Genomic DNA, 22,722 nt, shown 5'->3' with positions numbered 1-22,722 from the left:
TCTGTTTTGTTTCCATATGAAGTTGAGAATTGTTCTTTCGATGTCTTTAAATAGCTGTGTTGTGATTTTAATGGGGATTGCTCTGAATTTGTAGATTGCTTTTGATAGGATGACCATTTTTATGATGTTAGTTCTACTGATCCATGAGCATGGGAAATCTGTCCATCTTCTTATATCTTCTTCAGTAACTTCCTTCAGTGATTTGGGGGTATTGTCATACAGGGAATTTACTTGCTTGTTTAGTTTTATCCAAAGATATTTTATATTTTATATTATTTGAGGCTATTGTGAAAGGTGGGTATTGTTTCCCTGCTTTCTTTCTCTGTCTGTTTGTCTTTTGTACATAGATGGGCTACTAATGATTTTTATTTTTATATTTATCTATTTTTGTTCATCTTGTATCCAGTCACTTTGCTAAAAGTGTTTAACAACTGTAGGAATTCCTTGGTGGAACTTTTTTTGGGGGTCACTTATGTATACTATCATAGCATCTGCAAATAATGATACTCTTCTTCTTTTCTAATTTGCATACCCTAGGTTTCCTTCAGTTGATTTATTGCTCATCCTATAATTTAAAGTACTATATTGAATAGATATAGACAGAGTGAACAAACAAAACCTTGTCTTGTTTCTGATTATAGTAGAAATGCTTTAATTTTTCTCTCCACTTAATTTGATGTTGATAATGGGCTGGCTACAGTTTTTCCTTATTATGTTCATGTATGTTTTTTGCATACCTAATTTCTCAAAGACTTTTACCATGAAAGGAATTTTAAATTTTGTCAAAGGCCTTGACCATATGACCTTTTTCTTTCAATTTGTTGACATGATAGATTATACTTACTGATTTTTAAATTGAACCATCCTTGCATCTCTGAGATGAAACCACTTGGTTATAGTTATGATCTTTTTGATGTGTTCTTGGACTCTGGAAAGATTTTATTGATTATTTTGCATCTTTATTCATAAGAGAAATTTGGCAATGTTCCTTCCATTTCTATGTGGAATAATTTGAGGAATAGTGCAATTAGTTCCTCTTTGAAATTATGATGTAATTCTGCAATAAAACCATCTGGTCCCACTCTCAGCCAGTCATTGAACTGAGCACAGGGTCCCCAATTAGGGAGCTAAAGCAAGGACCCAAGGAGCTGTAGGGGTTTGCAGTGCCAGGAGGAACAACAATATGAGCCACCCACATGGTGTTACCCATGGCTCCAGACTCATAGGCAGCAGAGGATGGCCTTGTTGGACATCAAAGGGAGGAGAGGCCCCTGGTCCTAGAAAGGCTTGATACAGCAGTGTAGGGGAATACCAGGACAGGGAAGCAGGACAGGGTTGATGGGGAACAATGGGGAGGGAGATGGCTTATGGGTCTTTTGGGGGGGACTAGGAAAGGGGAAATCATTTGAAATGTAAATAAAGAATATATCTAATTAAAAAAACACCATCATCTGGCCCTGTTTTTTTTTTTTAATTGAGAGACTTTTTATGAAAGCTTCTAGTTCACTGGGGCTTATAGGCCTATTTAAATTGTTTATGTAGTTTTCATTTAAGTTTAGTAAGAGGTCCTATCAAGAAAGTTATCCATATCTTTTTAGCCTTTTCAAGCATAACAGATTTTAAAAATATGTCTTTATGATTCTCTGGATTCCTCAGTGATTGTTGTTATGTCTCCCTTTTCACTTCTGCTTCTGTTAATTTGAATATTCTCTCTCTACCTTTTAGTTAGCTTGGATAAGGATTTGTTTATTTTGTTGATTTTTCTCAACAAAGAATTAAAGAATTAACTCTTTGTTTCGTTGATCCTTTGTATTGTTCTCTTTGTTTCTATTCCATTGATTTCAGCCCTCAGTTTGATTATTTCATGCTCTTGGGTGTTCTTATTTCTTTTGTTCTAGAGCTTTCAGGTGTGCTATTAAGCTGATAGTATGAAATCCTTTACTTTTTCTTTTCTTTTTTTGGGGGGGGTAGGCATTTATTACTCTCCTCTTAGAACCACATTCATTGTGTTGTACAAGTTTGGGAACACTGTGTATTTATTTTCATTCAATTCTAGAAAGACTTTTTTTCTTTATTTCTGTCTTGACCCATTTTTCATTCAGTAGCGTGATGTTCAGTTTCCATGAGTTTGGAAGTATTTTGTTGTTTCTGTTGTTGGTGAACCAATTTCCTCTGTGACAGTGATAGGATGCAGAAAGTTATTTCAGTTCCCTGTATCTGTGGAGATGATTTATATCTAAGTATGTGGTCAACTTTGGATAAAGTTCAATGAGATTCTTGAAAGAAGGTATATTCTTTTGTGTCTGGAAGAAATGTTCTGTAAATACCTGCTACATCCATTTGGTTTATAGGTCCAATATTTCTCTGTTTAGAATTTTTTTTGACTGGATGACCTGTCCATTAGTGACAGTGGAATACTGAAGTCTTATACTATCAGTGTGTGAGAATCAATAATTGATTGAAACCATAGTAGTGTTCCTTTTGTAAAAGGATTTGGTTGCACTTACATTTGGGGCATTGTTGTACAAGTTTGGGAACACTGTGTATTTATTTTCATTCAATTCTAGAAAGACTTTTTTTCTTTATTTCTGTCTTGACCCATTTTTCATTCAGTAGCGTGATGTTCAGTTTCCATGAGTTTGGAAGTATTTTGTTGTTTCTGTTGTTGGTGAACCAATTTCCTCTGTGACAGTGATAGGATGCAGAAAGTTATTTCAGTTCCCTGTATCTGTGGAGATGATTTATATCTAAGTATGTGGTCAACTTTGGATAAAGTTCAATGAGATTCTTGAAAGAAGGTATATTCTTTTGTGTCTGGAAGAAATGTTCTGTAAATACCTGCTACATCCATTTGGTTTATAGGTCCAATATTTCTCTGTTTAGAATTTTTTTTGACTGGATGACCTGTCCATTAGTGACAGTGGAATACTGAAGTCTTATACTATCAGTGTGTGAGAATCAATAATTGATTGAAACCATAGTAGTGTTCCTTTTGTAAAAGGATTTGGTTGCACTTACATTTGGGGCATTGACTAGCCAGAGGGCACAGAGACAATATCCAAATTAACAAAATGAGAAATGAAAAGGGTGATATAAATACAGAAACTGAGGAAATCTAAAACATCACCAGATCCTACTACAAAAGCCTGTACTCAACAAAACTGGAAAATCTGGAAGAAATCAATAAGTTTCTAGACAGATACCAAGTTTCTAGACAGATACCAAGTACCAAAGTTAAGTCAGGATCAGATAAACCATCTAAATAGTCCCATAATGCCTAAAGAAATAGAAGCAGTCATTAAAAGTCTCCCAACTAAAAAGAGCCCAGGAGCATATGGGTTTAGTGAAGAATTCTATCAGATCCTCAAAGAAGACTTAATACTCTTCAAACTATTCCGCAAAATAGAATAGAAGGAACAATGCACAATTTGGTTTTTTTTTTTTGGATTTGGTTTTTCTGAGACAGGGTTTCTCTGTGTAGTCCTGGCTGTCCTGGAATTCACTCTGTAGACCAGGCAGGCCTCAAACTCAGAGATCTGCCTGCCTCTGCCTCCCAGAGTGCTGGGATTACAGGCGTGCGCCACCACCGCCCAGCTGCACAATTTGTTTTATGAAGCCACAGTTACATTAATACCAAAACCACACAAAGACCCAAAGAAGGAGAACTTCAGGCCAATTTCCCTTATGAATATTGATGCAAAAACACTCAATAAAATTCTTGCAAACTGAATCAAAAAACATATCAAAATTATTATTCACCATGATCAAGTAGGCTTCATCCCAGGGATGCAGGGATATTTAATATATGGAAATCCACCAACGTAATCTACTACATAAACAAACTCAAATTACAGAACTATGTGATTATTTCATTAGATGCTGAAAAAGCATTTGACAAAATTCAACATCCCTTCAGGTTAAAAGTCTTGGAAAGATCAGGAATTCAAAGCCCATACCTAAACATAGTAAAAGCAATATACAGAAAACCAGTATAACTAGAAGTAATCCCACTAAAGTCGGGGACAAGACAAAGCTGCCCTCTCCTTCCTTATCTATTCAATATAGTCCTTGAAGTTCTAACTAGAGCAATTAGACAACAAAAGGAGGTCAAATGGATACAAATTGGAATTGAAGATGTCAAAATATCACTATTTGCAAGTGATAAGATAGTATACTTAAATTACCCCAAAAATTCCACCAGAGAACTCCTAAACCTGATAAACTACTTCTGCAAACTGGCTGGTTATAAAATTAACTCAAACAAAGCAGTAGCTTTCCTATAATCAAAGTATAAACAGGCTGAAAAAGAAATTAGTGCAATGATATCCTTCACAATTTTCACAAGCAATATAAAATATCTTGGTGTGACTCTAACCAAACAAGTGGAAGATCTGTATGACAAGAACAGCAAGTCTTTGAAAAAAGAAATCTAAGAAGACCTCAGAAGATGGGAAGATTTTCCCATGTTTGTGCATTGGCAGGATTAACATAGTAAACATGGTCATCTTGCTGAAAGAAATCTACAGATTCAATGCCATCCCCATTGAAATTCCAACTCACTTCTTCATAGAGTTAGAAAGAGCAATTCTCAAATTAATTTGGAATAATGATAAACCCTAGATAGCGAAAACTATTCTCAACTTTAAAAGAAATTTTTGTTGAACCACTGTCCCGGACCTCAAGTGTACTGCAGAACAATAGTGATAAAAACTGCATGGTAGTGGTAAAGAGATAAGCAGGAAGAGAGAATCTCAGGCAATGGAGATTTAATAGAATAAATGGACATATCAGTCAAAGATGGTAAACTCAAAAAACCTCCTGGCACAAACAATCCAGGAAATCTAAAACACTAGGAAAAAAAAAAATCAAACCTAACAATAACAGGTATAGAGGAAGAAGAATTCCAGATCAAAGACCCAGAAAATGTTTGCAACAAAATCATAGAAGAAAAATTTCCTCTCCTAAAGAAAGAGATGCCTATAAAAGTAAAAGAGGTGCAGAGAACACCAAAAAGATTGGACCAACAAGAAGAATCCTTAGATCATATAATAATGAAAACACAAAACATACAGAAGAAATAAAGAATAAAATTTTAATATATATGTATGTATATATTAAGGCAGACCTGTTAGAATTATGCCTGAGTTGTCAATGGAGATTCTATAAAACGGAAGGACTTGGACAGATGTGCTATAGGCAATAAAAGATTGCCAAACCCAGCAAACAGCAAAAACTACTAAACCAAGAAAACTTTCAAACATCATAGGTGGAGAAAAGATATTCTATGATAAAGACAACTATAAACTATATCTATGTACAAATGAATCCCTAGAGAAGATACTAGATGGCAAACTCAAAACTCAGGAGGTTTACTACACCCTTAAAAGCACAGGAAATAAATCTCACACAAGCAAAACCAAAGAAGGGATACACACACACACACACACACACACACATTGGTGAAGCTTGCCTTTGTAATTCATTTTGAGTTCCTAAATTTTTATTTCCAGATTTTTTTCATTGCTTCTATTTCCAATTTTAAGTCTTGAATGGTTTTATTTCCTTACAGGGTTTGTGTGCGTTTTTCTTAATTTCCTTAAAGGATTTATTAATTTCCTCTTTAAGGATCTCTATCATATTCATATAGGTTATAGTTTCAACATGTTTTTTTTTTTTAATTCTTTAGCTGTGTTGGACTATTCAGGGCCTGCTGTGGTAGGATAACGTCTCTAGTGGGGACAGATTTTTATGGCTATGGCCTTTAGGCTGGTGATGTCATCTGGGTTTGAGATGATAAGTCTAGGTGCTGATTTCTGGATTTGACTCTGGTAGGGTGGGTGTTTTCTCCCTTGGTTTCTGGATTTCCAGAGACTGTGACGTTTGTATATTGCCTGTTTTCCTGGCCCATTCAACTTGTGTGTGTTCACAGGAAATGGCTGCGTTGTCGGAGAATGGATAATTGGGATAAGCTGGGAGAAGGACATTTGGAGGAGATCTTTGTGATCTATTGAGAATGAGGTCTGAAAGCATAAGGAGACCACAGCAGATCTAGAGATGATCTCTTGGAATCCAAAGGATATGTGGTCAGGGAAGCTGGCTTTCTGTTGTAGGACTAGGGATGAGACTCAGGGATTGCGTTTGGCATAACAGGGAGACAGGAGGTCTCTGATTATGACTTTCATTTAAAATGTGACTACTTGCTGCAAAACAGCCAGCTAGAACTTCTTGTGAGAAACCTTCCTGGTAACATTCTGGATTGCAGTACATCGTTTTGGCTTGTGGACCTTCTTCTTCCATAATTCTTTATGTACTAACTGATCAGAGCTGGAGGACAGGGCAGTTCCCCTTTGGGATTTTTAAGTAATGTAGTTGCCGCCTCCATTGTTTTAATTTCTTTTTTGTGCAGTCTTCTCTCTGTTTCGTAAGGTGAATAGACCTGAAGCGAACTTCTTTCCAGGTATGGTGCATCCTCTCTCTCTCTCTCTCTCTCTCTCTTTCTCTCTCTCTGTCTGTGTGTATGTGTGTGCATGTGTGCATGTGTGTACGTGTGTGTGTGTGTGCGCGCGCGCGTGCGCGCACACACACAGAGAGAAGGGAATTTGGTTTCATCTCAGGTATAATTAGATATCTAGGTGTTAGGCTTTCCTTCAGAATAAAGGCACATCTTATGAAATATGCACCATGAACATCCACATTACTTCCGTGGTATCCAATCAGAGTTTGTACTTGCTCTTTAGGAACACATACTATACACTAGATCTGAGGCAACCACACCAACGTGGCACTACAGTAGGTTAGCCTTTCTTACAAGTTTGTCACGATGTATTGTGAAAACACTAAATGTGGAAATGAACATTGGTTTTAAGCTGCGCATCATTCTGAGTAATGAGAGGAAATCTTGAGCTAGCTTTATTTTGCTCAGAACACAAATCATTCTCTTCCCCAGCCTACTCAGTGAATTTGTGCTTCCTTCCCATTAGTCACTAAGTAGACATTTCAGCTATCTGATGGCAGTGACCTGAGATACCTATACACAGTTGGTTTTTATTTTACTTAATGGTGGGTCTAAAATGTAAGACTTAGAGGCAGTGGAAACTTGGATTTGCAAGCTAAAAGCCATGGGATACTCCCTTTAAATTAGAGGGAAATTTCTTCCCTCAAGAAAAAAAATAATAAAACAAAACAAAACTCTATGAGTTTTCTAAGAGCTATAATAAGAATTGTTTTTTTTTTTTAATCTACAAAACTGTGATAGGGTGAAAGCAAACTCATGGTAATTCTTTTGTTGTACTTCAAAGTGTAAAACCTACTGTACTTATACAACATGGAACAGGCATTAGTTATAGAATTTTAAGCATCTGCCTAAGGTCACAGACTATTTCCCCTGTTGATAAATAGGGACTATTGTTTTCATTATTGAATAGAAAGGCAACACTATAATGTGGATAAAGTAATGCAAATAAAATATCATGTGTTTTTAGGCTTGAATATAGAAAAGGGTTGAATTAAACTACATATATGTTTATATATAATTATTTAAATGATGTGGTTCTCACAAAAGCAAGATGGAAATATGTTAAATATACTATTAGATTATGGAAAATAAACATATAAAATAATATCTCTTATGATTCATGTGTAACAAAAAATTATTTGCAAATGATCTCTGTAAAGATATCTTAAAAATACTTATTTTAGTGGTAATGTCTGGGGAAGGACGAAGGAGCCTCGCTGTGAGAACACATGGGACTTCAATAATTGTCCTTATTTAAAATGTTAATAAAAGTGAGAATTTCTTTCTCTGTGAAGACATGCATTTCACTATTCCTCTTCTAGCCATCAGGTAAGCTCACTGACAGAAAGCACTAATAAAGGAGAACAAATCAATGGGGAGCTGTTAGACCAACCTAGGAGATAAGGCCTGAAATAGCTAATCGGACAATTAGCACTCTCCTCAGCAGGAAGGCACACAGTACTGACATCAATAGTTTACAAGGCCTTGCTTAGGTTTTCCCAGAGAGGAACATTTGGGCTCCTTGAAATATGGCTTTCTATTAACACATTTGGACAAAACCTGAATCAGATCATGCACACTCAACATAAAATCTGAAGAGAGTAAACATTTAGATTTGCTTTACCAACCAAGCAAAGCTGTCTCTGAGAGATTGTTTATGATCATGTATCTGGCTGCTGTGCACAGAGTTCACCCCTTCCCATCTAGATTTCGGCTTAGGGAAATCATGATATCTGCATGGTGAATTCATTCTATTCTACTATGTCTTTGAGAACTACTACCCTTGATTTCTTTTTCTCCACAAAACTATCTCTTCTACATGCATTTATTATTTAATTATGTGTGTGTGTTCACAGGTGTGTGGAGGTCAGAGGACAGCATACATGTCACATGTATTCTGGAAATGGAACTTAAGTCCTATAGCTTTGTGGCCAGCCATTCCATTATTGTATGATTAGAAGAAACAGCATCTTGGATTAACTTTTGTGTTTCCTTATTATATGTAACTTTCTTTGATAAAAGTCATTAGATATTTTCATGTTATAGAAATTTAAAGAGAAGCTACTCTTCTGTGAATTTCCCCATTTTTTTCTTTCTTTTCTTTTCTGGTGTGTGTGTGTGTGTGTGTGTGTGTGTGTGTGTGTGAGAGAGAGAGAGAGAGAGAGAGAGAGAGAGAGAGAGACCATGGGTCATATAGACATGCATCTGTAGCTTGTCGGAGGTTGGTCTATGTACCCAGAAAGCATGTGCCTTTCATTACCAGGGACAAACTGGCAGAATTCCTTTGTTTCCAATAGCACAGGGATTTGTAAAGTAGGGTTGAAAAAGTATAATCTACAGATTAAAAAAGAAAAAAAAACTCTTGAAATGAATTAATAAGGGCATACATAACCTCTCAAGGACATTCACATTTACTCCTCCAGGGGTCACAACAGTCATTTGCCAGTAGGTATATTCTTGTTTTTACTTACTGATAATTTTAGGTTAGAACCAAAGTGTTTCTAAAGGCTAAAAGAAACACCCCTGTCATATCAAGATAGGTTTCACAGACTTAGAGGACATTGGAACCAGGAGGATGCTTCTTCAAAATCACAAAGGGTTTTTTGTTTCTTTGTTTTGTTTTGTTTTTGTTTTTTTAATTTAGTGGGATTTCTCTTCTGTGTAGCTCAGGGTACCGCTTACTAATGTAATACCTTAAAATTTCCATCTACCTTGCAGTAGATTTGTGTATGGGCTTACTTGGGTGTATTATTGACTAGTAAATGGGGTAAGGCCTCTTGGTCTAAGTCAAACATTTAGGGGACCTGACAGTCAATATCACAAGGGTTAGGTGTTAGGGTTCTGTCTAAGCTTCACCCTACAATTACCTGGCAACAGCTAGGTATGCCCCTCCTCACAGTTACCTGGCAACAGCCAGGCAGGCCTGGCCCACTATAAAAAGGGCTGCTCAGTCCCTCCTCTCTCTCTTACCTCTTGCTCTTTTTTTCTCTTACTCCCCTCTTGGCCCTCTTGGGCTCTCCTCCCCTCCCCCCTCTCTCCACCTGGTCATGGCCGGCCTCTACTTCTCTACTCTCTCCCTCCCTCTGCCTTTCTCTGCTTCCACTACCCCATTAACTCCCATCCTCTGCCCTGAATAAACTCTACTCTATACCATGTCGGTGTGTGTCTGGTCCCTCGGGGGAAGGGATGCTTGGGCATGGGCCCACTGGGGCACCCCATCCCCCACACCGCCATATACCAAATTCCCTAAAATCTCTTTCTCTTTTTATGAACATAACATTAGGTGCTTTTGAGTCCACTGAGCCCAGGTTTGGAAGTGGAATCATAGCTTTCCTGCTGTGCGATGCCACAGGGTTCTACTTTGCTTTCCATCACTGAGATAAAGTCCATGAAAGAAGCAAGGTAGGAAGGAAAGGGTTTATTTGGCTTACTTGTTGTAATCATAGTCCATCACTAAGGGAAGCCATGCCAGTAGCTCAAGCAGGATGGGAATCATGGTGAGAACTGAAGCAGAGGTTATGGAGGAACACTGCTTACTGACTGGCTCACCCTGGCTGGCTTTCCACCTGCCCAGGCATGGAGAGAAGCCACAACCAAGCAACTCATATAAAAGAAATTACCTAATTGTGAGACTTGCTTATAGTTTGAGATACAAACTAATCCTTTGGTGGAGGGGGAGGGGGAAGTGAGGGGGAGGGGGGAGAGGGAGAGGCCTGGGTCTGGCATGGACTTTTTTTTTATTCGATATATTTTTTATTTACATTTCAAATGATTTCTCCTTTTCTGCCTCCCCCCTCCCCAAAAGTCCCATACGCCCTCTTCCCTCCCCCTGTTCTCCCATCCACCCCTTTCCACTTCCCCATTCTGGTTTTGCCCTATACTGCTACACTGAGTCTTTCCAGAACCAGGGGCCACTCCTCCATTCTTCTTGTACTTCATTTGATGTGTGGATTATGTTTTGGGTATTCCAGTTTTCTAGGCTCATATCCACTTATTAGTGAGTGCATACCATGATTAATCTTTTGAGACTGTGTTACCTCACTTAGTACGATGTTCTCCAGCTCCATCCATTTGCCTAAGAATTTCATGAATTCATTGCTTCTAATGGCTGAATAGTACTCCATTGTGTAAACATACCACATTTTTTGTATCTATTCCTCCGTTGAGGGATACCTGGGTTCTTTCCAGGTTCTGGCTATTACAAATAACTCTGCTATGAACATAGTGGAGAATGTATCCTTATTACATGGTGGGGAATCCTCTGGGTATATGCCCTGGAGTGGTATAGCAGGATCTTCCAGAAGTGACATGCCCAGTTTTCTGAGGAACTTCCAGACTGATTTCCAGAGTGGTTGTACCAATTTGCAGTCCTACCATCAGTGGAGGAGTGTTCCTCTTTCTCCATATCCTTGCCAACACCTGCTGTCTCCTGAATTTTTAATCTTAGCCATTCTGACTGGTGTAAGGTGAAATCTCAGGGTTGTTTTGATTTGCATTTCCCTAATGACTAATGAAGTTGAGCATTTTTTTAAAGATGCTTCGTAGGCATCCGTAGTTCTTCAGGTGAAAATTCTTTGTTTAGCTCTGTACCCCATATTTATTAGGGTTATTTGGCTTTCTGGGGTCTAACTTCTTGAGTTCTTTGTATATATTGGATATTAGCCCTGTATCTGATGTAGGGTTGGTGAAGATCTTTTCCCAATTTGCTGGTTGCCGATTTGTCCTTTTGATGGTGTCCTTTGCTTTACAGAAACTTTGTAATTTTATGAGGTCCCATTTGTCAATTCTTGATCTTAGAGCATAAGCTATTGGTGTTCTGTTCAAGAACTTTCCCCCTGTACCAATGTCCTCAAGGGTCTTCCCCAGTTCCTTTTCTTTCTTTTCTTTTCTTTTCTTTTCTTTTCTTTTCTTTTCTTTTCTTTTCTTTTCTTTTCTTTTCTTTTCTTTTCCTTTCTTTTCTTTTCTTTTCTTTTCTTTTTTTTCTTTTCTTTTTTGGTATAGAATAGAGTTTATTTAGGGCAGAGGATGGGAGTTAATGGGGTAGTGGAGGCAGAGAAAGGCAAAGAGTAAGAAGTGGAGGCCAGCCATGATCACATGGAGAGAGGGGGGAGGGAAGGAGAGCCCAAGAGTGGCAGAGAGGAGAGAGGTGAGAGTGCCAAGAGGTAAGAGAGATAAGAGCCCCAGTTTCTTTTCTATAAGCTTCAGAGTGTCTGGCTTTATGTGGAGGTCCTTGATCCATTTGGAGTTGAGCTTAGTACAAGGAGACAAGGACAAATCAATTCGCATTCTTCTGCATGCTGACCTCCAGTTGAACCAGCACCTTTTGTTGAAAAGGCTATCATTTCTCCACTGGATGTTTTCAGTTCCTTTGTGGAAGATCAAAGGTTTTGAAACCTCAAATCCCACTTCCAATCACACACTTCCTCCAATAAGGCCACACCCCTCAATCCTTTTCAAACAGTGCCACTCCCTGACAGATGCTCAAATACCGGAGCCTATGGGGAGTATTCTTATTTAAAACATCTCACCAGTGGTGTCAATGCCCCCATTGGGCTGGGCCCCTTTCATCTCAATCATTAGGTAAGAAAATTGCACAGATGACTCTAGCTTATGTCAGTGTGACAAAACAACTAACAAGCACATGTGGTAACTTTCAAAAAGTATTTAAAATATTTTAAGCCTTATTTTTTGGGGGCTGGTACAATAAAATGCTGTGTGGCTGACGTTTTCTGCTTCATGTACCCCAGGGGAGGAGCGTAGGCAACCCGACTTTCCCTACAGCTTCTTTCAGTCCTCTTCATCATCTCTTTGTTTTTTTTCTTCTAATCCAGGCAAATTATGACTCCTAGATTTTCTTGAAGCATCTCCAGGAAGCAGAGGGAATATAGGCTCGTGAATGTTGCTATTATGCCATTCATTCCAACACAGAGTCATCTGATTTGTTCCCCATTTCTTTGATCTACAAGATTTCCAGCATGATTCTACTGGTTAAACAATGTTACTGGGCAGAGTCCGAGACTACCTACCTCCTTTATTCACTGATGTGGTCACCAGAGCAGGATGTGGGTCAGATGTGTCACAGTTCATAGGAGAAAGCAGAGGAACTAAACCAACCTGCCTGCTAGACAGCCACATTCTCACATGTAAACCCCAGAGAGACACCTCTCTTAGGGATATTGGCATATCCGTCTCTAGCACTATGTAGGATCTGAGTTGCCCAGTGTGTAAATTAATAGCAAGCATGCAGGATTTTTCTCTTTTTCTATAATATTGTGAGAATAGAGTGACGACTGAGACATGAAAAAGGCTGTTGTAGAAATACACAGCAATTATATTAAATTTTACTATTTAGTTTGTCTGCCAATGCTCCTATGACGCTAGGCTTTAATGTTGTATTTTAGACAAAGGTATAGGAGTTCAGGAAGCCTCTTCACTCCCTCATAGGTCACCCATACAGATGGGATCATTTTCTGCACACTCTCAGACCCTCAATGATTATGGGCTGATGTATAAAATAAAACTTGTAGAAATGGTTTCACTTTAGATGATGAGAAATCCTGTGCTGCTTAAATATTGTATTAAGTGTTTGTGTAAAGATTCTGGAGATGTGAATTAAGTTGTAGAAAATTCCATTTTTATTCAAAACATAACTGAATTGATGGGTGTTGGTTCCAGGAAACTCATTTTTTTTAAAACATCTACAAATGTGGAACGCAATTGTGAAGTTGATAAAATTTATCTTTAGTACCTCTACATGTTTAGCTCTGTGGGACTTTTCCATTTCTATTTCTATGCTCCCCACCCACCTTTTTTTCCTGTGTTTTCTTTGAAAGAAACCGTAAGATATTACCAGTGATTTATAATTCACTGTGAACTTAAGTGACTCTTAAGTGTTAGCATTCGGTCTAAACTCCACCCCCACAGTTACTTGGCAACAGTCAGGTATGCTCCTCCCCACAATTACCTGGCAACAACCAGGTAGGTATGACCCATTATAAAAAGGGCTGCTTGCCCCTCCTCCCTTTCTTAATCTCTTTCTTCTCTCTTGCTCTTCTCTTCCCCATTTCCTTCCCTTCCCCCTCTCCATGTGTTCATGGCTGGCCTCTACTTCTCTCCTCTCTCTCTCTTCTCTCTCTCTCTCTCTCTCTCTCTCTCTCTCTCTCTCTCTCTCTCTCTTTCTCTCTCTGCCTTTCTCTGCCTCTACTACTCTCTTAACTCCCCTCCCCATGCCCTAAATAAACTCTAGTCTATGTTATACCTTAATGTGGTTGGTCCCTCAGTGGGAAGGGATGCCTTGGCATGGGCCTGCTGAGACATCCCCTTGCCCCATACATCACCACACCCCACAGTACATATCCCCTTATTTCTCTTTATGTTTTTTTTTTTTTTTTTTTTTTTTTATAAACACATCGTATGGAGAGGGGAGTTAAGAGGGTAGTAGAGGCAGAGAAAGGCAGAGATAGGGAGAAAGTAGAGAAGTAGAGGCCAGTCATAAACATGTAGCAAGAAGGGAATAGGAAAGGGAGGGGGGAAGGGAAGAGCCCAAGAGGGCCAGAGGGAAGTGAGAGGAAGCAAGAGAACAGGAGAGGGAGGAGGGGCAAGCAGCCACCTTATAGTGGGTTAGGCTTACCTGGCTATTGCCAGGTAACTGTGGGAAGAATACATCTGGCTATTGCCAGGAACTGTGGGGTGGAGTTTAGACAGAATGCTAACACTAAATACAAGCAATTGTCTTCAGGACTTTTGCCAACTTGGTTTTGCATACTGTAAAGGGGAAAGGCTTTGTTCCATCTTCATTCCCATTAAGAAAGGAAATGTTAGCCGGGCGGTGGTGGCACACGCCTGTAATCCCAGCACTCTGGGAGGCAGAGCAGGTGGATTTCTGAGTTCAAGACCAGCCTGGTCTACAGAGTGAGCTCCTGGACAGCCAGGGCTATAGGTTCATAGCTTATCAATACTGAGTCTTAATCCCATCAGACCTAGCCACAGACTCCATGGTTGCAAACTCTTGTAATAGGTTTCTTCATCAGCTTTCTTTGAGAACTGTTAATAACTCTAGGAATATAGATGCATGCTTTTCCAGGAATTTTATATGATCCAAGTGAGAAGTTCTTAGCTAGACAGAAATCTGAGGGTCGCTAACTCATCCTTCTAGGATAAGTCAGGGCCATGTAAAGAACTTGCATTTAACAATGTGAAAGTTCCCTGGTGATTGCATCCATTCGTTTATCAGTCGTAGACAGCTAGACTTTCTTAGGTGTCAAATACTGATATAGATTATATATTAGTCACTATAACACACACACACACACACACACACACACACACACACACATACACACTATTATATTTCCTTAGAATCTGCTTACCCTAGGGGACTCTAAGGAGCAGACAGTAAGAATACAGCTATAAGGAGTACCCCACAGGAGTCTCTCTCTACTGCCCAGCTTCTGCCTTCCGGGTAGAAACTACTCAGGATGTGAAAGGATTCATCTAAGTTAAAAGCTGACTGCTCAGAGGCTTTGAGAACAGCTTAGTCACAGCACCTCATGACTGACTCCTGCTGTAATAGCAAGGCTGAAGCTGATGCCAGACAGCTTTACTGCAGCATTCCGACTTCAGGCCACGTGAGGCAATCCTGGAAGGCATCTCTGAACTGGCCCCCACTGATGGGATCTCTGCGCTGCTGACATCACTTTGCCTTTCCCATTCTATTCCTGGTGTGATTGTCACTCACATGCAAATGATTCCTCCTGTGATTTCCTACAGAGGAAGCCACAGATTTTTGAGAAACCTTTAGTCATAAGTGAGTCACTTGTCACAGTGCAGTCTTCTGCACGGGATGGAGTCTGCACTTATTGCAGAGTAGGAAATGCTCAGATATATTATGTTTCTTTTGATTGGCACATAGTAGATTTCATTATTAGTGTCTGATTAATAATGAAATACTCAGATTTCATTATTAGTGTCTCAAGGTCTCTCAGTCACTTTGTTTTTTTTAAGGCATGAGATTCTAATGCTAGCCACTAGGTGGCATGGCAGAACTTTTATTAAATTTCATTCCATTTCTGGTAATCACACACAAGGCAAAGTATGATTGCCTTAGCTTAATTTAATAAAAATACATACATTTAAAAATCAAAATATGACTCTTACTCCTGCTTCCTGCTTGCCCTCTTGGGCTCTTCCCTTCCCCTTTCCCCCTTCTCTCCATGTGGTCATGGCCGACCTCTACTTCTCTACTCTTTCCTCTCTGCCTTCTCTGCCTCTACGACCCCCTTTACTCCCATCCTCATGCCCTGAATAAACTCTATTCTATACTAAAAAAAAATCAAAATAAGAATAATAAGTCATTACAAAAGCAGGAATATTAGTTACCCAAATCAATGAAAATGAATCATTCTTGATAAGACTAATAATCATTCTTGAGCCTGAAATAACAAAGAATCTTCAAAGAGTCATTGTAATGGGAAAAAATGTACAGTTCATTATTAAGCTATGTTAAAACCAATAGTTCCCTGTCAAAGTAGCAAACCTCACTGGCTAACTCGGATTGAATGAAGCAAAGTCTTAGAAACACCCATGAGTTTATTTTTTTCTTCCTGCTTTAAGAGGGGAAAAAGTACATAGCATTTTGGTTATCTGTCTATTCATTTAATTTATTTCTGAGACAGAGTCTTGTGTACTAGACTAGTATAGAACTTACTATGTAGCTGAGGTTGGCCTTAACTCCTGATCCTTCCTTCTTCTTTTACCTCCCACATGCTGGGATGACAGGTGTGCACTAACCTATTAGAACAGTGTGTGTGGCTTCCTCTCTGGTACACTCTGTCTAAACAGGAGAATGCCGAGGAAGGATCACTTTAATGCATGCACTCTCAGGAAACTTCTCCTGGATCCTTAGTACCGCTGTTTGCATCGGAAATGCATTTAAAGGCTCACACATTAAAAGCTGGTCCCCAGATGATGGTATGCCAGAGAAATCCAAGTTGCTGTGCCCTATAGTCATTAGGGCTTAATGGAAGGAAAGTTGATTATTTAGGATGCATCCTTGTAGGGAACTTAGTGACCCAAGGTCTGACTCTTCCACTCTTTATTTTCTAGCTACTATGAGGTGATTACCCTCTCTCCCAACTGTTCCCCTCTCTCCCTTCTGTCATGTATTGTACTGACTGACAGAAGGGCAAAGCAACAGTGCCAAACAGTCATATTACTGAAACAGGAAGTATGAGTGTGCCTTTTAAGTTGATTTCCTCAGTGACAGAAGGCAGACTGATGTACTCATTGTCCTATCAGTTACTAGGATAAGGGTGGTGGGAAACCAAAATGTACCATCCCACAGTAGTTAAGTTGTGTGGTTAAGGTCTGTGATATAAAGAATCTGTGCTTACATTCTGCTGCATTGCTTAGAGTTCTGGGCATTATCCCAGTTGGCCACATTGTTTACTTCCCCATAAATTACAGGTATTGCCTCCTAAGCTTTCCTTCAAAGTGTATTAGTTAGGAAAGGGCCAGACCTGCCAGAAAACCAGGTAGGCTGCCCATAGTCCTCTTGGGTGTCTGTTAACCTAGACCTAATCCTTTGTTTTTAAACATAATGCTGCAACAAAGGATCACTGGCTGCAGCCTTTCATCTCCCTGTCCCTATTCCCTGTGGATCCCACAGATTATCACCTCCAGACACTCCTCCCCCAACTGTGACTGCATCCCAGCCTCCATCACCAGCAGGCATTCCCTGGGAGTGCCCCAAGTGAGCAGGCCACAAAAACAGGCAGCACAGCCTATCACCTTTTATGACAATCCAGAGAAGAAACAGAAACTAAGGCACAAAACACTCACCCAAACAAGTCAAATCCAGAAATCAGCACCTATGCCTATCACGTCAAACCCAGATGTATGCATGCCAGCATAAGAATACAATCAATGCGCCTCCTTTTTCATTTTGTCTGATGAGTCTGCCTGAGGCTAAGGTAAAGAGATTCAGATTAATTGTATTGACAAATCAAGTCTCAAATCAACCAGGTTTAGACGTTGTCCTGTGGTTCACTTTTTTAAGGAGCATTTTGATCAAGAATAGGAAGATTAGAAGGAAAAATGGTTCAAGTATTAAAGAAGCACCAAGAAGTATAACAGAGCTAAATCCTGTGTTCAAGTATATTAAATTGAATTAAGGGAGTGGTGACCCTGGGGGAGGCAAGATCCCACCCAGCTAAGCTTATTGTTTATGTGCTTGCAGTTGAACAAGAAATGGTTTTACGATGTTAGGCTAGGTAATTATTATTACCTGGCATTTGGACTTTTAATCTGAAATGAACTACATTTCAGAAATAGAAGGTACCTGTGATCTAGATCTTGAGACTGGAAGACACAGGCTTTTAATCCCATCATGGCCATGAAAAGCTTAGGTCCAGGCATGGAGGTATATGATTTTAATTCCAGGAGAAAGAGACACCAGATTTTTGAGTTCAGGGCCAGCAAAAAAAAAAAAAAAAAAAAAAAAAAAAAGAATACAATCAATAACAGCTAGAACAACATGTGTCCACTATAGCTGAGCTATCTTACCCAAGTAGACCCTGAATATTCCAACATAGCTCAAGCACACACACACACACACACACACACACACACACACACACACACACAAAGACCTTAAAGCCTTATATGAAGAAAAGAGAAAATGAATAAATTCCTTAAAGAAGTCCAGGAAAGCACAAATAAACTACTAGACAAAAAGAACAAATACCTTAAATAAAGCCAATACAAACCGATAAAGGAAGTGAATAAAACTGTTCAAGGCCTGAGAATGAAAATAGAAACAAGAACTACACCGACAGAATACAAGTCATGCAAAGCAAACTCTCGGCATCGAAGTTATAGTAGAAAAAATGGATACATCGGTCAAAGAAAATGTTAAGTCTACAATATCCCTTACACAAAGCATGTATGAAGTTTGGGTGGTATCAAAAGACCAAACCTAAAAATAATAGATATAGAGGAAGGAGAAGAATCCCAAATCAAAGACCCAGGAAATGGTTTTTTAAAAAAGTCATAGAAAAATTTTGCTAACCTAAAGATAGATGCCTATAGAGGTAAAAGAAAGATACAGAACACCAAATAGATTGGACCATAAAAAAATCCCCTCAACACATAATAATCAAAACACAAAACATACAAAAAATAAAGAATGTTAAAAGCTATAAAAGAAAAAGATCAAGTAACATATACAGGCTGACTTTAGAATTACATGTAACTTCTCAGTGGAGACTAAATTCCACATGGATCTGTGCAGATGTGCTACTGACTCTAAGAGAACACAGATGCCAACATAGACTACTCAGAAAAACTTTTGGTCACCATAGGTGGAGAAAATTCTTATCATATTCCATGATAACAATAAAATTTAAACAATACAGATCCAGTCCTACAAATTCAACCTTACAGAAGAAACTAGAAGGAAAATCCCAACCTCAAGATACTACCTATACCCATGGAAACACAGGGAATGATAATCTCACAAGCAAAATCAAAAGAATAGAAACACACACACACACACACACACACACACACACACACACTCCCAATATCATCTGCCCCACACCTCCCCTGTATCAGAGTAACAGGAATCAATACTCATTGGTCATTGATATCTCTCAATATCAATGGTCTCAATTCTCCAATAAAATGCCACAGACAAACAGAATGGATTAGAAAACACTATCCTTCTTTCTGCTATATCCAACAAAGACATTTCAATATCAAAGATAGACATTACCTCAGGTTAAGGGTTAGAAAAAGATATGCAAACAGATGGACCTAAGAAGCAAGCTAGTGTAGCCATTTTAATAGCTAATTAAATAACCTTCAAACTAAGACAATTCAAAAGAGATAAGGAAGAACATTGCATACTTATGGAAAATCCAAGACAACGTTTCAATTCTTAATATCGATGACTCAAACATAAGTGCAGACAAGTATTTAAAAGAATCACCACTACAGTTTCAATCACATATATACCCTGACACACTGATAGTGGGGAGACTTCAGTATCTCACTTTCACCAATAGATAGGTCTTCCAGACAAAAACTACTGTGGGTATCACCATCCCTGATTTCAAGTTGTACACAGAAACATAGTCATAAAAATTGCATGGTGTTGGCATACAAACAACCTGACACATTGATTAATGAAATCAGTTTGAAGACCTGGGGCATAAGTCTACATATCTATCTTTATCTCTGATAAAGAAGCCAGAAAAACACACTGGAAAAAAGACAGCATCTTTAACAATGGTTCTGATCTAACTGGATGCCTGCAGGTAGAAGAATGTAAATAGAACCATATTTATCACCTGCACAAATGCAAGTCCTCATGGATCAAAGACCTAAATATAAATCCAGATATACTGAGCCCGACAGAAGAGAAAGTGGGGGGATAACCTTTAACCATTGGCACAAGAAATGACTTTCTGAAGAGGTCATGGATAGCATAGGCCCTAAAAATCAACAATTAATAAATGAGACATTATAAAACTGAGAAACTTCTGAAAGGCAAAGGACGATATCAATTGGAAAGTAGCAGAATGGGAAAAGATTTTTTTTTACCAACTCCACATCTGATAAATGTCTAATATACAAACTATATAAGGAACTCAAGTTTTAGGTATCAAAAAAAACCTAAATTATTTAATTAAAAAAATGGGGAACAGATCTAAACTCCATAGCGGAATCACAAATGGCTTAGAAACACTTAAAGGAATGTTCAACAACCTTAGCCACTGGGGAAATGCAAATGAAAACTACTTTGAGATTCCATTTACTCCTGACAGAATGGCAAGGATCAATAACTCAAGTAACACCTCATACTGACAAGGATATGGAGCAAGAAGAACACCCCTCTATTACTGGTGGGAGTGCAAACTTGTATATCCACTATGGAAATCAATATCACATTCCTCTGAAAATTGGGAATCGATTTACCTCAAAACCCAGGCATATCACTCTTGGGTATATATCCAAAGGATGCTCTGTTCTACCATAAGGACACTTCCTCAACCATGTTCATTGCAGCTTAATTCACGATAGTTAGAAACAAAATAACTTAGATGTCCCTAAACAGAAAAATGGATAAACAAACTGTGGTAAAGTTACACATTTATGCAATGAAATATTCCTTTGCTGTTTTAAAAATAACTTCATGAAATTTGTAACAAATGAATGGAAGTAGAAAACATCATTCTGAGTGAGATAACCCAGTCCGAGAAGGACATACATGGTATGTTCTCGCTTATAAGTAGATATTAGTCACTAAGTAAATGTTAGCCAAGCTACAATACGCAGATGCAGAGAGGTTAGGTAAAAAGGAGGGGTTGAGGGAAGACACATGGATCTCAGATCCAGAACTGGACTCTTCTACTTAGAAGACAACTAGTTGAGTCATTGCTTAGCCTTCCTCCCTATAGCAGTTGTTAACTGCTTAAATCCTGGGAGAGAGATCTCACAGCTGTTCTGTCGCTTAAAATGAGCTCTATACTCCATCCTGCAGACACATTTCTGTTTGATATCTCCATTCCTAACTCCCCTCTAGGAGCAATTGTTGATCAGATTTCTGTCTTGTTAGTTGACTTATTATTCAATCCCAGCTCTCACAGTTAGCTGAAAAAAATATTCAAATTCAGTGCCACTCTTAAAACTTATTATTCATGACATAATATGTTAGACTTCATGTAGTTTAAGTAATCAACACACCTTATATTAGGTACAAATCTAGAGAAATCTCATCTATAACTGTGATTTGCAGTTTGAAGTCAGTTAAGATCCTAGGCTTAAAAAGAATTCTTAAAGAACTAGCAGTCTTCTAAACATTGACATATTTTATGTTCCTACTTGTTGCTGTTAATTGACTTTATTCACTGTCTAAAAATATTTGATTTAAACATTTATGATTTATGATTAGCATAATTAAGATTATTTTTTTCTGTTTTATGTCATTTGGCAACACGAATATCATTCCTTCCATGCTTTTTATCAAAATCCTGGTGGAAATCTAGATCAGAACATAATCAAGAGTTCTTGGATATTGACTTGCTTCTAGTAGCATAAAGAGTCAGCCAGTGGTTAGTCCAGGATTTGGAGGAACTTTGCCTAACAATCCACGACACAGCTTCTGTTTTTTTGTCTACAGTTTAGTGGTGGCAATTATGTATTTCAAGTCATGTGCTTTTTCATGGATTGCAGTTTCCTTCTGGTCTTTGCAGGAATTCGGTGTTCACATGGATGCTATGGCTTAAAATATATCAGTATATGGAGAGGTCTAAATTTCCCAGGAACAGAAGATTTGGAAATCAAATTGTTTCCATGCAGTAGTTTTATCACTCCAAACTAACACATCTTAGTTTGTTTGTGTATTCATATTCAGGAGATGTGTAGCTGTTTTCTCTGAATTCTGACAGTCTCTCCTTGAGAGAGGAGGGTACTCATAAGAAGGTAATGCAACTTAATGAAACTCACTGATCTTTTAAGACCCAGGAAGCTCAGAAAGTTGCCAGCTTCACAAGGCCTATCTGTAAGGCTACATAAGCAGTAAGTAGTTGCTGGGGGAAGGAAAGCTGTTTCAAAGTTGAGCAGGGAACTCCAGAGATGCAGCTTTTTGAGTCATTTCTGATGCTGGGGTGGGCTTTCCTGCCATGCCTTTGAGTTAGCTATGTTTCTGTAGGTAACTTCTTGTCTACATATTTGTAGGTAATTCTACACACTCATTGCTTTACTTGAGCAAAATTATTTTGGCATCATTGTTCTGTCTGAACAATTCTATGGACTGAATAAACATCCATGCCTCCCTAGAAAAAGACATACAGCAAGAAAATAGAGTTTTTATAACTCAGTCAGTAGCCCCAAGTCTCTTAATATAGGAATTGAATTTCAGCATAAATTTTAGTGAGGATGCCATCATCCAAGCCATATTAAAACTGGGTCATTTTTATTATTGTAGATTCTAGGCAGACCAATGCTATATTGAAAGACTTTTCCTTAAAGAAAGAAAGCTATATCTAAAGCATTAGTAATCGTTACATGAGTAGGTCAATGCAGAGCTGACCTGGGAACTTGATTCATCCTACGTTGCCAAGGCACGTTCATAATGGAAGGCAATGCTCTTGTTAGCAAAGATAGAACAGTGGAGTTTAATTAAATTTAAATTTATGCAAGAGGAG

The 22,722-nt window shown here is 38.5% G+C and overlaps 1 protein-coding gene across 1 annotated transcript in view; it reads right to left on the bottom strand.

The window, feature by feature from the left end:
* Cngb3 (cyclic nucleotide gated channel subunit beta 3) overlaps positions 1-22,722 on the bottom strand; it is a 217,912-nt gene that overhangs the window by 41,771 nt on the left and 153,419 nt on the right. The window lies entirely within an intron of this gene.

Source organism: Apodemus sylvaticus, chromosome 3 (assembly GCF_947179515.1).
Source record: "Apodemus sylvaticus chromosome 3, mApoSyl1.1, whole genome shotgun sequence".
Classification (NCBI taxonomy): domain Eukaryota; kingdom Metazoa; phylum Chordata; class Mammalia; order Rodentia; family Muridae; genus Apodemus; species Apodemus sylvaticus.
The sequence above is the reverse complement of the archived record's forward strand: the minus strand, read 5'-3'. Positions and strand labels throughout refer to the sequence as shown.